Source organism: Pleurodeles waltl, chromosome 5 (genome assembly GCF_031143425.1).
Source record: "Pleurodeles waltl isolate 20211129_DDA chromosome 5, aPleWal1.hap1.20221129, whole genome shotgun sequence".
Classification (NCBI taxonomy): Eukaryota; Metazoa; Chordata; class Amphibia; order Caudata; family Salamandridae; genus Pleurodeles; species Pleurodeles waltl.
In genome coordinates, this window is record NC_090444.1 from 1601372874 (window position 1) to 1601386409 (window position 13536).

General features: G+C 42.5%; 1 protein-coding gene across 1 annotated transcript in view; it reads right to left on the reverse strand.

Moving 5' to 3' along the window:
• NOL10 (nucleolar protein 10) overlaps nt 1-13536 on the reverse strand; it is a 644646-nt gene that overhangs the window by 490492 nt on the left and 140618 nt on the right. The gene's annotated exons all lie outside the window — the stretch shown is intronic.

Here is a 13536-nt window from a genome sequence, read left to right on the forward strand (position 1 = left end):
AAAGCCACTGCACATTTTTTTGATGACACTGTGCATTCTTAGCGACGTCCTCAATAACGACATCAAAAATGGTTTCAAATATTGGAGTGAACAATATATGATTAAATCATGCGTACACACAATAGATTTAGTAGAACACCGTTGTCCATGGTTGCTCCACTGCAAATTTGCAAACAGATGACTACATTTCTAAAAGGTACTCCTGACCAGAGGAATCCAAGGCTCGTACCTATAGAGAAAAGCTCTGATGAACCACTAGCACACTCACTAGACTGACTACAGAAATGCTCAATTACCCCACCAAAGAGGTCAACAGATCCTTGGGCACATTGATAAGTCTAAGTTACACAATCCCCATTCCTGCCCCAGTGTCCTTCAGGCAAAAAACAAAGACCAACTATGAGAATGACAACTTTGCTTAAAATGCTAGTAATCGTGAGACTTACTTTCTAATAAAAACAATTACTAACAGCATCACATTAGACCTGGCCTAAACCACAGCTGCAACTCACATGCAAAACTCATATATTTTCAAAACATCCCCAAAACTACAACTACAGCCATATCAGCATGAGCTGGCAAAAATGAATCTCTTAGGAAAATTCCCCACCAAACTAAGAACATCATCTCTTTAAACCGACTTTGAAAAAGAAAGGACTTGAATCCAACAACCAGAAAAACTATAGGTCTAAATCGAACAGATGATGTTTGGGTAAACTAACCGCAAAATCAGGCAGCATTGACCCAGATTTTGGATTTACTGAGCATAACAAGCTCCTCTTTGACCAACAGTTGGATTCTGGCCTACAAGAGGCACAGAGTCAGTACTAACTGCTATCTGGGATGACATTAAGAACACTGTATATTCAAAATGAGTTGCTGCCCTACTGCTACTTGACTTATCAGCACTTTTTAGGTCGAAGTCTGCTAGTGAACACAGCTCTATGGTTGCGAAAAACTCATGGAGGACATGTTGATAGCTGACATGGAAAGCAACTCCACTCATTGTCTTTTAGTTTTGTTATTCTTATTTTCGTGCTTTCTATTTGATGGTTTTATTTGTTTTAGCCTGTCCATCTAGTCTTTGTCCCTTCCATGGAGCACAGCCATCTCTATGATTGTCTCTCTCTATCCTTCCACTAGTATCTGCTTTTCACCATTTTTTGCCTTTTTCTGAAAGCACTCCATGAGTGCATTCATTTAACCCACTCTCTGTTTTTCCCAACTTCTCCAAGCACATTTCTTTTTATAACATAATAAAAATTCTATTTTGAACACCTTTTACTTTTAGCCGCTCTCAGTACATTTACAATTATATAAATGCACTCTTCCACTTGCTCTCCATTTAAAACCATTTCTTCTAAGGCCTTTACACTACGTCTAGGTGTACATTTAATTTCTTACCATCTTCACTTTCATAATTTTAAAAACTTAAACCACTCTTTTCTGATGCATTGCATGAGAGATTAGAGATCACCACCGCACAAGCAGCAACAATGATGCAGATGAAAAATCAGTGCCCCAAAGGTCAAATAGAGAGCATGTGGAACAAGAAAAGTTGGCATTAGTAGAGACAGAACATTCAGAATATTCACTGTGCAGTCACCGAATGAGAATTCTATTAATCTATTGTGAGATAGCTTAGATCCAGATGTGGCCCTGTGTGGAGTTGGTGATACCCGAGCTTGACACCCAGGATGAATACTTATTTTTATGGATAGAGATAATATGTCTTTGAGAGGGGGCACGTGTGTCTGTATGGTTGCACATCTGGCGATGCATAATGCTGCCTAATGTGGGTAGGAAAACCTGCAGGATGAGAGCTGTAATATATAATTCAACAGATGGAGGGATCGGGTGTGGAAGCGACAGCACTAACACAGCCACTACTCTGCAGCAACACCCCCCCAAACTACGTAGGTTGGGGGGGCAGAGGGGGTTGGGGGCAGTCCCGAGCTCGTCAAACAAATGCAGTTATTGCAGTTCAATGGACGGGTGGTCGTTGCCACTCTGACCTGGGGAATGTTTTTTTCTGTTTTGAACACCCAGTCTGGTTCCACGCGCATCATAATCCATATAAAATCAAATAGACAAACAGTGGCCACATGACAGCCATCCCTCTTACGAGGATGTAGTGGAATTTGCAATGGAAGGCACTGGCGGATGGGCCACAATACACTCTGACAAAGGACACACAATAGAAATAAATAAAATACACTAGAAATGAATACACATTCCTTACTTAGAATATATGAGGCAAGGGTTTAGTGGGCAAAAGGTAGAAAGTAGTAGTGTTAACGCAAATGTCTTAATTAGAAACTATTAATGAATGTTTATGTATTTTCCATAATGAATTTGATAGAAAATGAATAACGTAGAAAATAATGTGCACACTTGAAATTGTGACTTCGGAGAACGGCCACCAGTACTCATGTACTAAATGAGTGATTAATATATAGGAAATATTGAAATGTATTAGATTAATGTAGTAATATATCATATTAAGAGTTCTAATATATGTTCTTTGTTTAATAATTGTAGGTCATAACTTAGCGAGTGTCTTGATCTAGTCTTGCAAGGCCTCATGCAGAAGCTGTATTTCTTAACGTTTAATGGAAACTGCTGACAAAATGAACTAACTGTGAACTGCTCATTGTTAAATAAAATGCTTAGTCAAAGCTTTCCATGAGAACCGACGAATAGGAGATGAAGCTACTAGAATGTATCATTTTTGCATATAACATGCAGGAGATGTACTCTCCCAGGACGCGAACAATGAAGACACTGACTGGAGAAGGAGATGCAACACTTTTTATATCTGACGAGCCAGATGATGAGAACATCGTAAAGCGGTCCAATCGACGACATGTGAACTGTGAAATATTAGAACTCATAGATTTGGTGCATAGATATTATTGGACAGAGTAATAACATACGATTAATTGACCAATTGGAAATTGGGGGATAGTCTGGGTGACTTTGACATAACAACGTGACAGAGGGAAAAGAGTTCAGAACCTTACTCTGAAATTCAGATGTTAGGGGAGCGAAATTGCGAGACCGCAGAGGCGATTCGAGATTCTATCATGGGGCTCATACTCTCTGACCGAGACCCTGATGTGATGCTGATCGACTGATGACCTGGGGACGAAGACTGACTCTGTTGCAGACCCATACCGTGGATAGGTAGATATGACAATGTGACTGAACTGTATTTTTGTGCCCTTCCTTTCTAGGTACCAACTGCGCTGTCTGAATAGTATCCATATCTAGATGTTTTCTAAATTCTTGTTCCTAAATTGTTTTGCATGAAGTCCCACATGCTGATGCTAATCTGGGTTAGTTAAGGTTTATTACATGACAATTGGCAAGTTACAGAGACGAAGTAGGTTGACGGACTGTCTTGCTGAACTTCATGTCTAGAACTGAAATATTACCTTTGATTCTCTTATTGACTTGTACAAATGCTTTAGAATATACTTTGATGCAAGCTTTGATTAGATTATGTTTTTGGCGTCTTCTAACAAATGAATGCTGTTCTTATCTGAATTGATCTGAATTATTATCATGGCTTAGTATTGTAACAAAAGGGAAATAAAAATACTAAAACGTACACTAAGGTGTGGTTATTCATGGCTGGAAAGTCATGGTGTGAGGTTTATTGCTTTTATTGATTAACAACTTGTTTAATGGTTATTGAATTTTGTGCACTGATTACTGAGAACATTGGTCACATCATAGCTAGGATACTCCATGTGAATCAAAAGGTTCATCCACCTATACGCGTCACCTTGTAAGTTTACTTATTAAGGACCGACGTGTTAGCATTAGCATACTTGAAGAGTAGAGGAAAGGATACAGCATTCCTTCAGAAGACCTAGCTGGTGGAGAGAAAGAGAGCTAAGCTATGGAGGAGATGGGGTCGTTCAATATAGGCTACAGGCTTCTCTTCCTACGTCAGGGGCTCCCTCTTCTGGATTAGAACTGGGGTGCTATCTGAAGCCACGAATGCTAGCATAGACCAAGAAAGGTGGAACATAGTCCTCCACGGCACGGGTGATTAGATGGCCTTCAGGTGAGGCTGGGCACTCTATGCTCTGGATACTGGACAAATGCCTTTTTTGGAGACTTTATCGCCATTTATCACCATATCACCCATACTTTATCGGGTGGGAACCTTAATTGTGTGGCAGATGTGCCATTGGATCGCTCCACTTCTCTGCTGCGGGATTCCCTGAATTTATAAATTAGCTCATGGCTACGGAGAATGGGTTGGACAGTGAAGACTCAGTGATGTTTGCAGGATCAGAAATGAGGGACCTGGAGAGTATTCTTTCTTCTCTCCAGTTCACATTTTGCATTCCCGACCGGACAAAATATGCTGCTCATCTAGAATTAGTGATAAGGTCATGCAGGTTGAGTACTTGGTTGTATATTACCAGACCATAACTCACTACTCATACATTTACGATAGGGGCATTGACTGATCCCGATACAGACTTGGAGATTCCCAACTGCCTCCATACAGGACCGCCCATTAAGAGAGCCATTAGAGAGGAGAGGATCCACAATTTTTTTTTCATTTCAACAGTCACACAACCAACTATAAACAAACTGAATGGGAAGCCTTCAAACTGGGGATACGGGGATACTATTCGAGTCAGAAGGTGGGAGTGAGGCGCACTCTAGAAAGAGATTGGAAACAGATATCCCGCTCGACCCTTCGGTGTAACCTGGACTATTGGAAATGTGGAAACAGCACACCACTATACAGTAAAGACTGAGATCATGCTGTTGGGAGGAAAAGCTGGGTGATTGCTGGTGGGGGTAACACAAGCCGAGAACTTGTGCTGCGCCTGGTGGAGTTGTATGCAGGGGCATTTTCAGAGGGATCACTGTCACCATCTTTTCAATAGGCTTTGATAATGTCAACTGTTAAGCCACGAAAATAGGCATTAGACGTGGCTTTGTACAGACAGCTGTCAATGCTCAACCTGGATTATAAAATATTCAGCTAGGTCCTCGCAAACCGGTAACAGCCTCACCTGCAGTCTTTAATACACATAGACCAGAATGGTTTCATCCCCTAGTGTAATACATCACTAAACATCCATTGCTTATTGGATGACATTTCTCCACTTGACAGATTGGGGGCTCTGGTACTGTCCTTCAAAAATCATTCAACGCTCTGGTCTGGTTCCATCTCACAGCAGACATGCGGCACATGAATTTAGGTGACATATGGGAAAAATGTGCTACTCTGTTGTATGTGGGCACCATTGTGTGTATAGTGCAATGTATTTCACAGACTTTACAGGTATTACTGGGAACTCGGCAGGGTTGTTCTCTCTCGTCCATCCTTTTTTCCTATGCTGTGGAGCCCTTCACTAGTATGGTGAGAAAGAAGGGATGAGGGCAGTGCATCGGTCTGGGTGACACAGAGCATGTCATCTCATATGCAGATAATCTGCTTAAGTATCTTCTGTACACGAACTCTGGAGTACCATGATGTGTTTCCCAACTGGAGAGCCATGGGCAGTTCTCCAGCTTGTGCACCAATTGGAGGAAAACGAGCGCCTTCGCAATCGCACCTAAGAAATTACAACCCCCAGAGTCAGTAACCCAACAGAGAATCCAGTAGAAGCCCCAGACTTGGAGATACCTGGGAGTCAATATATATCTTGCAGACAATGATGTGAGCAAGGGCAACCTGGGTATGACCCTGCAGGCACTCTTTGGTAGTGATGCCTTTTGGGTATCCAATTACCCGTTATGGCGGACATCATTTTATCCAAAATGGTGATCCTCCCGCAAATCCTACACTATTTAGCAAATCTCCCAATTTGGATACTGCAGACATGGTTGAAAGATTTGGACACACTGCTGTGTGAGCTGATCTGGTATGGGGGCAGGCTGAGGTTGCCACCGTGGACACTTTAGCATTCCACTCGAGAGGGAGGTCTGGGAGCTCCACACAATGAATTAGACTATACAGTCGACGAATCGCAGTGGCTTTCTTGATGGCTGGTGGGGCTGCGTTTGGAGAAACAAGGGATGTATAGCCAACCACGACATGGGGGGATATTGATAGCATTTTTATTTGGAACTATGATGTAGCTATCTAGTTACCCCTAAACTTTTCAAAATCGTCAAAAGGTACCGGAAACAGGTGGTGAGACTGACCCAGCAGATTTGACTGTATGCCTCAAAAAATAAAGGGAATCAGAGCCACCTAGAATTCGATAAGGCAATAAAAACTTGCCTGTTTCCAAAATAAAATTCAACCTCCTAAATTATATGCCTTGTAAAAACTGAACTAAAACTAAAAATACTGGCAACTAACTTGCAGCACATAACGTGGAACTGGGTAGTGCCACAATTTCTTATATTGATCAAAATCCTACTGGCTTTACTGCAGAGTCAATGAGGTTACATCGTGATTTTCAAACTTTTTAATGCTGCACTAACCTAGTGGGGTGAAAGGATGGGGGGAGGGAAGGAATCGCTATCCCCCTTTAGCATTTTTCACAATTCTATTAAGTTGGCCATGCTTAAATATGTCTACACGTATTTAAACACTGCAGGTAAGTTCCGTTACATTTTTAAAAATGCAATATATGTTTTTCTGCTCAAAACAAAGCACGGTTATCTCCGCTATACTTCTTCGCCGGAATTGCTTGATACCCCCGAGTTTGAAGACTCGTGGTTTATAGCAACAACCTCACTAGATGTACCAACATTATCGGAAAGCTTCCCATTCAATCAACGCAACCAGATGCAGCCAGACCTAATGGTTTTACAACAACCACTACAAAGAGATGGTAAGTGCCTCCATGCACCGCTGTGCCTAGCCTTTCACTATTCTATAACATCTACCCCATATATCATGAAGTTCACTGAACAGCTGTACCGTTCTTACAAACCACATACACTGCAGTAAGCCTGCCTCACAAACGTCCAGCTGCAGCCTTTTAAATCACAAACAAAAGGGTGTCCCAGGGCCATTTCAAACGTGACGTGTTTCAATGCCCCCTGGAGCTACGGTGTAGCTATTTACTCAAGAAACAAAAGTGCTTTAGGGTTCACGAAGGGTATGGAAAGAGCTATGTAAATAAAGAGAAAATATAACACAAAACAATTTCAGTAAACACTCTGAATGGTTGATATGGTGATGGGAACAGAGAGGACTGGATAGTCAACAAGGGAGGCTCCAATACCATGAAGTGCTGGTTGAATGTTTCACTGGGTGTAGTGCTCTTCTGACTCTTACAGCACTGATATGCAGCTATTCCTGCAGTGTCACACGAAGGATGCAGCAGGTTCCAAATATGTACCAAGTACTTTTCTTTGGGAAATGTTTACTACCCTCCATGTAAGCACCCGCAGGCGTCAACACCCACGTAAGCACAGAGAGTCCACCACTGGGGCTAATGTGCATGCCTTGCTGTCACCATTCTCCCACAGCCATTTCTGGGGTTCTCTGCGTATTCACGGTCCAAATCGGTTAGGCGTTTGTACGTGCAAGCACTGCTTTGTGTCTGTTATAGACAATATGTCCCAGGACATACAGTTCCAGTTCAACGGAGCATCAGAAAGAAGATTCACGAATCCGATGCTCAAGCACCCGAGAGCCCTTTCTTTTTGTATCGTGACGTTTCTGAATGGTTTCCTCAATTTAATCATGTCCTCTTGAAGCTTTCTGTGAGCCCAGTAACAGGTGGGTAAATTTGTTTGGTCACTTTAGTCTCAAGACAAGAACACTTTAGAACTTTTTTCACTTCTGCACTTTAAACGCCTGGCTGAATTGTTCAGATCCCACTCTAGGTTGCGAACACAAATGACACTTGCTTCGTTCTTCTTCTGGACTTGCTATGCACTTCTTCACCGATGACTTGAGGAGACTTGTCATTTATTCTCTTATTTTAATGACGTCCATGCCACATAAACTGCATCAGAGGGCAGAAACATCATGGATTTTAATGTGGAGCTACTAAAAATTTAAAACGTGATGTGTTGCACTAATAATGGACTAACTTGTCTATGACTGCTCCAGTTAAACTAAAAGCATCTTTGTAAATGTTTTCTTTTCTTTGAAAACGTTTGTTCTGACCCTTAGAAGATGTGCTCTCGTTTCAATTACGTTCTGGATCATCTATTGTCTCGTTATAATATCAGCTGATCGGAATGCATAATGTACTTTATTTAAATATAGCATTTTAGAGACAAACTCTTCGAGTCTCATTAAAAAACGTAATTTATGACTTGCTTACACACTTTTGCAATAGTTCACACAGTCTAAGCGCAGGACAGGTTTTGAGAATGCAAACAAAAACAGAAAGCAACGATAACATGAGGGACAAACAGTAATCTCAGTTTTAGGGTCCAGAATATGGCAGTGCAGGTGCTGTGGGTCTCCAGAGGTTTGACTATGTTTCGGATAGGGTGCTGCAAGCCCCACTGGTACTCTATAATGCAGATCACGATATTTACAACACTGTGGCTGCATATTTCTTGTCAGGATTTGGAACCATATGTCTCGACGGACTTCACCCCTATGTTCCATGAGGTTGCTTCTGCCCTGGTGCTTCTTCTCTTTTGTCAGTGGCCCACGATAGGCGTGCACATTGTGGAAGTAGAGATTTTCCTATTCTCGTCCCTACAAATCGAATGAGATGCATCTCATTGCACCAAATCTCTATCCATGGAGATTCATTAAGCGTAAAAAAATCATTTATTCTGTCGGGTCATTTTTAGGGGCGATAACAGAATGCCTGGCTTGCCAACACCTGGTCTCTAGTCCTAGCGCCAAGACACCCTTTGGAAATCTTGCCCAGTACAACTAACCAGTTTATTATTGCAGGTTCAGAGAAGGGCCCTCCTATGGTGAAATAAATAATTTTATTGCAAAGAGTGCTAAGGATGCCAAGTAATAAAACAGGAAACAGGCTACAATCTGTACTGCACAGTATGCATTACATAAGCAATTTTTATGGTAGGCCTTGCTTTCTCTTTCTGCTACCTTATCCCCTTCTCTAAGCCTGAATAGCATACTCTAACTCAGCTTCGACTTTGACTGGATCCCTTAAGAGCAGGAAATATTAGCCATCATACTCGAAGAGAACCTACAGTCGCAGAGTGAACCTACAGTCTGCAGAGTTTCTACAACCGTTTCTCTCCAACTCGCTCAACAAATCCACTTAAAACTGTTTAGAGTACAATACAGAGACCACAGGGTAGGCGCGTCCCATACAGATTTGCGCAGCTTGCTTTGGTGTTGGCTAAGCGAAGGGTGGCTATGGAGTGGATGGGTACACAAAGCTCATCCCCTTCCAACTGGTCCCGTGATGTTCTGGAATGGGGTGTGGCCAAAGAACAAAACATGAGACTGATACATAGGGAAGAAGGGGCACTGGAAGACATAATGGCCTGGAGTACACTGTAAGAACGCTTCACGGGAGCCCAGGAGTCCAGTTCTGATTGGAGATGAGGATCCTTGACCGTAGGATGTTATGCTATGCACATAGGTGACAACCAACTGTCGTAATAGAGTAACGCTGGTAAACATGGTGTATGAACAATTTGGTTACATGGGAGCTCCTTGGGGTTTGGTGGGGGGGCTACTGCCAGTCTGATTGGATATGTTCCATGTTTTTGCCTATAGGTATCCTCCGCCACGGAGAACAATGGACATTGTGATATCTCGTATGAAAATGCACTGCTTGTTTTGTTCTTATTTCAAATTGTGTGTTATCAACTCAATAAAACAGAGTAAAAAAAAAATATGCTGTTTAGAGAAAAGCTCAGAAAATGTATTGCTGACAATGCACATTAAAGTTTCATTACGTTTACTTATAAAACTAATCCCCGCTCAGTGGCATCACTAAAAGGGAGTGAGGGCAAGAGGCCGGTCCCCCACCCGTAACTGTCCTGGTGCCCCTTCCCTTCGGGCCTACCACCTGAGAACAGCTGCAACGAGCAAAAACACGCACTGCCTTCTCAACACGGGAACTGCTAAGTTGTTCCTATTTACATCCTACTTACTCTTGTCTTCTTCTCAGAGTATTTGCTTTTCCCAGGATGTTGGGTTTCTGTTTTTTTTCAATGCAACATACAGTATTACTCATACAGTCAGAAGAGTCCGCTCTTTGAATCTGTGTGAGTTCAGGCTGCGGGTGGGTGTTTATGATGGGCCACGATTGAGAGCTCTGGAGTTCAGGCCAAAGGCAGTGGCAATTTCTCGCAGTGACCGTCAGTGGGTAATAAAGTGGTTCAAACTGCATGCTCATGCAATCCTTGACCTCTCTGCACAGTGCACAACGCCACGGTTAGCTGTGCCAGTTGTAATTGTGATTCTACGTGAAAGTGTGTGAAGGAGATACACAGCGCTCAAAATATTGTCAGGGCGAGTTATAGAAAATGCAGCGCTTACAGAATGCTGCGCTTACAGCATGCAGCGCTTACAGAATGCTGCGCTTACAGCATGCAGTGCTTACAGGTGAGTGAATGCTTTGTGTGCGCTTGGGGACGTAACGTGAAGATGATGCGAGCAGGTATGTACAGGAGAGAATGAACTTAGGGTGCTGAACAGGAAAGAGATTAAGGGCCAGATATGCAGATGGTGGGTTTCAGAATGTTATCAGGATAAAAACGGGGTCAGCGTCTAACGGAGAGACTGCAGAAGAAAGTGGTGTGAAGGGGAGAACTCCGAGGACCAGCTACACTTTCCACAGACCTTAGTAATGTTTAATTCACAGAGAGAGATAGCGCGAGAGAGAAATAATATATTTATTGCACGTGCACACACTGTTCATGACTGCACGTTATAGGTGCCCCCCAGTTTTATCTATGACCCCCTATATGCTCCCCTAAAAATAACTTTCAGCGATGCCACTGATACCTCACATCTTCCTTACTCTCCCCTTGCTCTACCCGAGTTCACTCTGGTACGTGTACGGACAACACGTCAAAGATTCAGCGGCCTCAAACTTAACATGTATTATAAGGATCTATTGCTAGCTCCGTTAAGTTTCCAATTATTCTGTAGTACAAGACTGCCACCAACCGGTCATACGCAGAACAACTGCTGCCTGAATTAATACTATCAATCTCCACTTTAGTGCCTTTTAAACTGTGTTAGTCTTTCACATGGGGTCCGGGAGGCCTACTCAGGGGGTCTGCAATTGTTTAGAAAATAAATATTAGCAGATGGAAAAAAATAAAAATGCACTAAAAGTAAAACAAAGTTTTGAAACCTCTGTAAATGTGAAGGAATTTGAAACTGTAAGACAAAAATTAAGTTTGGTATCTTGGTCTTAATTCGTGGGAATAACGGAAGTCCACTAAACAGAATCTAGCAATGACCACTCTATACAGAGAATATATTAGGAGCAAAACAAAAACTGATATGCTAGAGTTCACCATATCACTTCACTGTTTTAGAGACAAAACTACATTTTGAAAAGCTCCAACCTTTAACGTTCTGAATTTAGCATATTAAGTTGTTAGTGCATTTTATTTATAATGGATGTATTTATTTAATCCTTACTGGTTTCTGTAGTTTTGGTGATATTTTGAGGTTCAAATCCTAAAACACTCCATAGTTTGGAGTACCTGGCTTCCAGTAGTGATTCTGCGGCAGTCCACAGAAGTTAAAATGTTAAAAACCGCTGGTCTAGTTTATTTCTGACAATAGCCATACAACGGGGTGTTTTCTCTACATCAAATGTAACCTTTAGCTTTGCTATGGGGTGCAGCCAGTTTTTAGTGACACTGAAATCAAACCCATTAGACTATCTCCAGCTGGAACTACCACTCCCTCGATTTTCCCCACACTTAACACACGAAATGGCAAACTGAAGTGTGTCTTTCTCTCATTTCACTCATATGTATCACAAAAGCTTAAAACTCCCTTAGTCAAAGCATGTGCAGCTGGAATTACAGACTTGCTCAGAATCTATCATCTTTGTTTCACATACTCTCCCTGAAGATGACCCCAATGCTAGAGAGAGATAGATAGATAGATCGGTTCAGCACACATAGCAGCAGAACCGCACTTATCCACAAATCTGCACAGTCCTGCCCTCTTACAGACTCTCCGATTTATACGACTATTAAACTACACTTCTGTGAAATCTAACATCTCAACAATCTTGAAAACTCTTTGCCTTCAAACATTGTTTTAGCAGATCTATATATTTATTGGAAGAATCCTAAGGACGTTATTCAATGGACAGTTGAAACATGTATACTATATATATTCACTAAAAAAAAAACAAGGTTACAGGGATGTTATAGTTAGGTTCAGATTTCACACAGACAAAACCTTAGAAATTCAGCAGTTATAGTTCTCTAGTAACTATAACTCATGCACTAAGGTAACTATAACTCGCGTCCCCGCCATGGGGAGTTTTTTCATCAATAATTTTACAGCAAATGTTGCAGTGATATTATCAATGATATATTAGAAGATGTTATGTGTGCTGTAATATGTAGGGTAATGGGGTGCATGTCAAGGGCGCAAGTTGTAGTTACCTTAGAGCACAAATGATAGTTTCTTGAGATAACTATAACTACAACTGCTGAATTTCTAAGGTTATGAGTGTGTAAAATCTGAACCTAACTATAAGATCCCTGCAACCATATTTTAGGGGGAAGAGGGCAGATGGGCAATTTTGTCCTCAGGGACCCCATCCCCCGGGGCCAAAATACTTTTTTTTTTTTTTTTTTAGGGAAGTGGGGTATGTGGCCCACCTACACATCCGTTTTTGGCCCTGGGGACACTATCCCCCTAGCCCCACCACTACATTTATGGGGGAGGCTGCACTGATTTTGGCCCCAGTTGCCCCATCCCCTGGGGCCCACCACCTTTTATCTTTTTAAATGGGGAGAGGGCTAGATCCACTCCTCCTCCACGGTTATTGGCCCCGGGGACCCTATCCCCTGGGGCGTAGCCAATTAATAAGGGGGGGGGGCTGATTTTGGCCCCAGGGACCCCACCCACTGTGGCCCAGCAAACCAAGGGTGGGTGCCCTGGTTCCCACCCAGGGTACCCACCATATCCCGGTTGGGGGCAGCAGGAGCCCTAAGGCCCCCGCAGCCCTGGCCAGCTCCCCACATCAAGCAGGAGCCGGCACTGCTCCCGCCCATAAGGAGCAGCCAACAATACTGCTCCCAGGGGGTGGGAGCAATATTCAGACCTGTTTCTCTGCTTGCATCACTGTGGGCAGGGAAACAGATCTGAAGTCCGCTCCCAGGAAGCAGGAACATTTTTAAAGGTCCTACCAGCTGGGAAGTGGACCTGGCGGGAGCTTTGAAATTGCTCAAGCCAAACAAAAGCAAACACAGGTTTCCCTTTCTGCACCAATGTGAGCAGGGAAACCGCTATGTCCCAGGAAGATATATATATTACCTGCAGGCTGTCACCAGTAATAGCTATGGTAAGGACCTAGATTCCATATGAAAAGCTTTTTTTCTTTTTTTTTGCTAATAACTAGTGGTGTTACACAAATCTTCACAAAATTTTCAAAACTTGTTTGC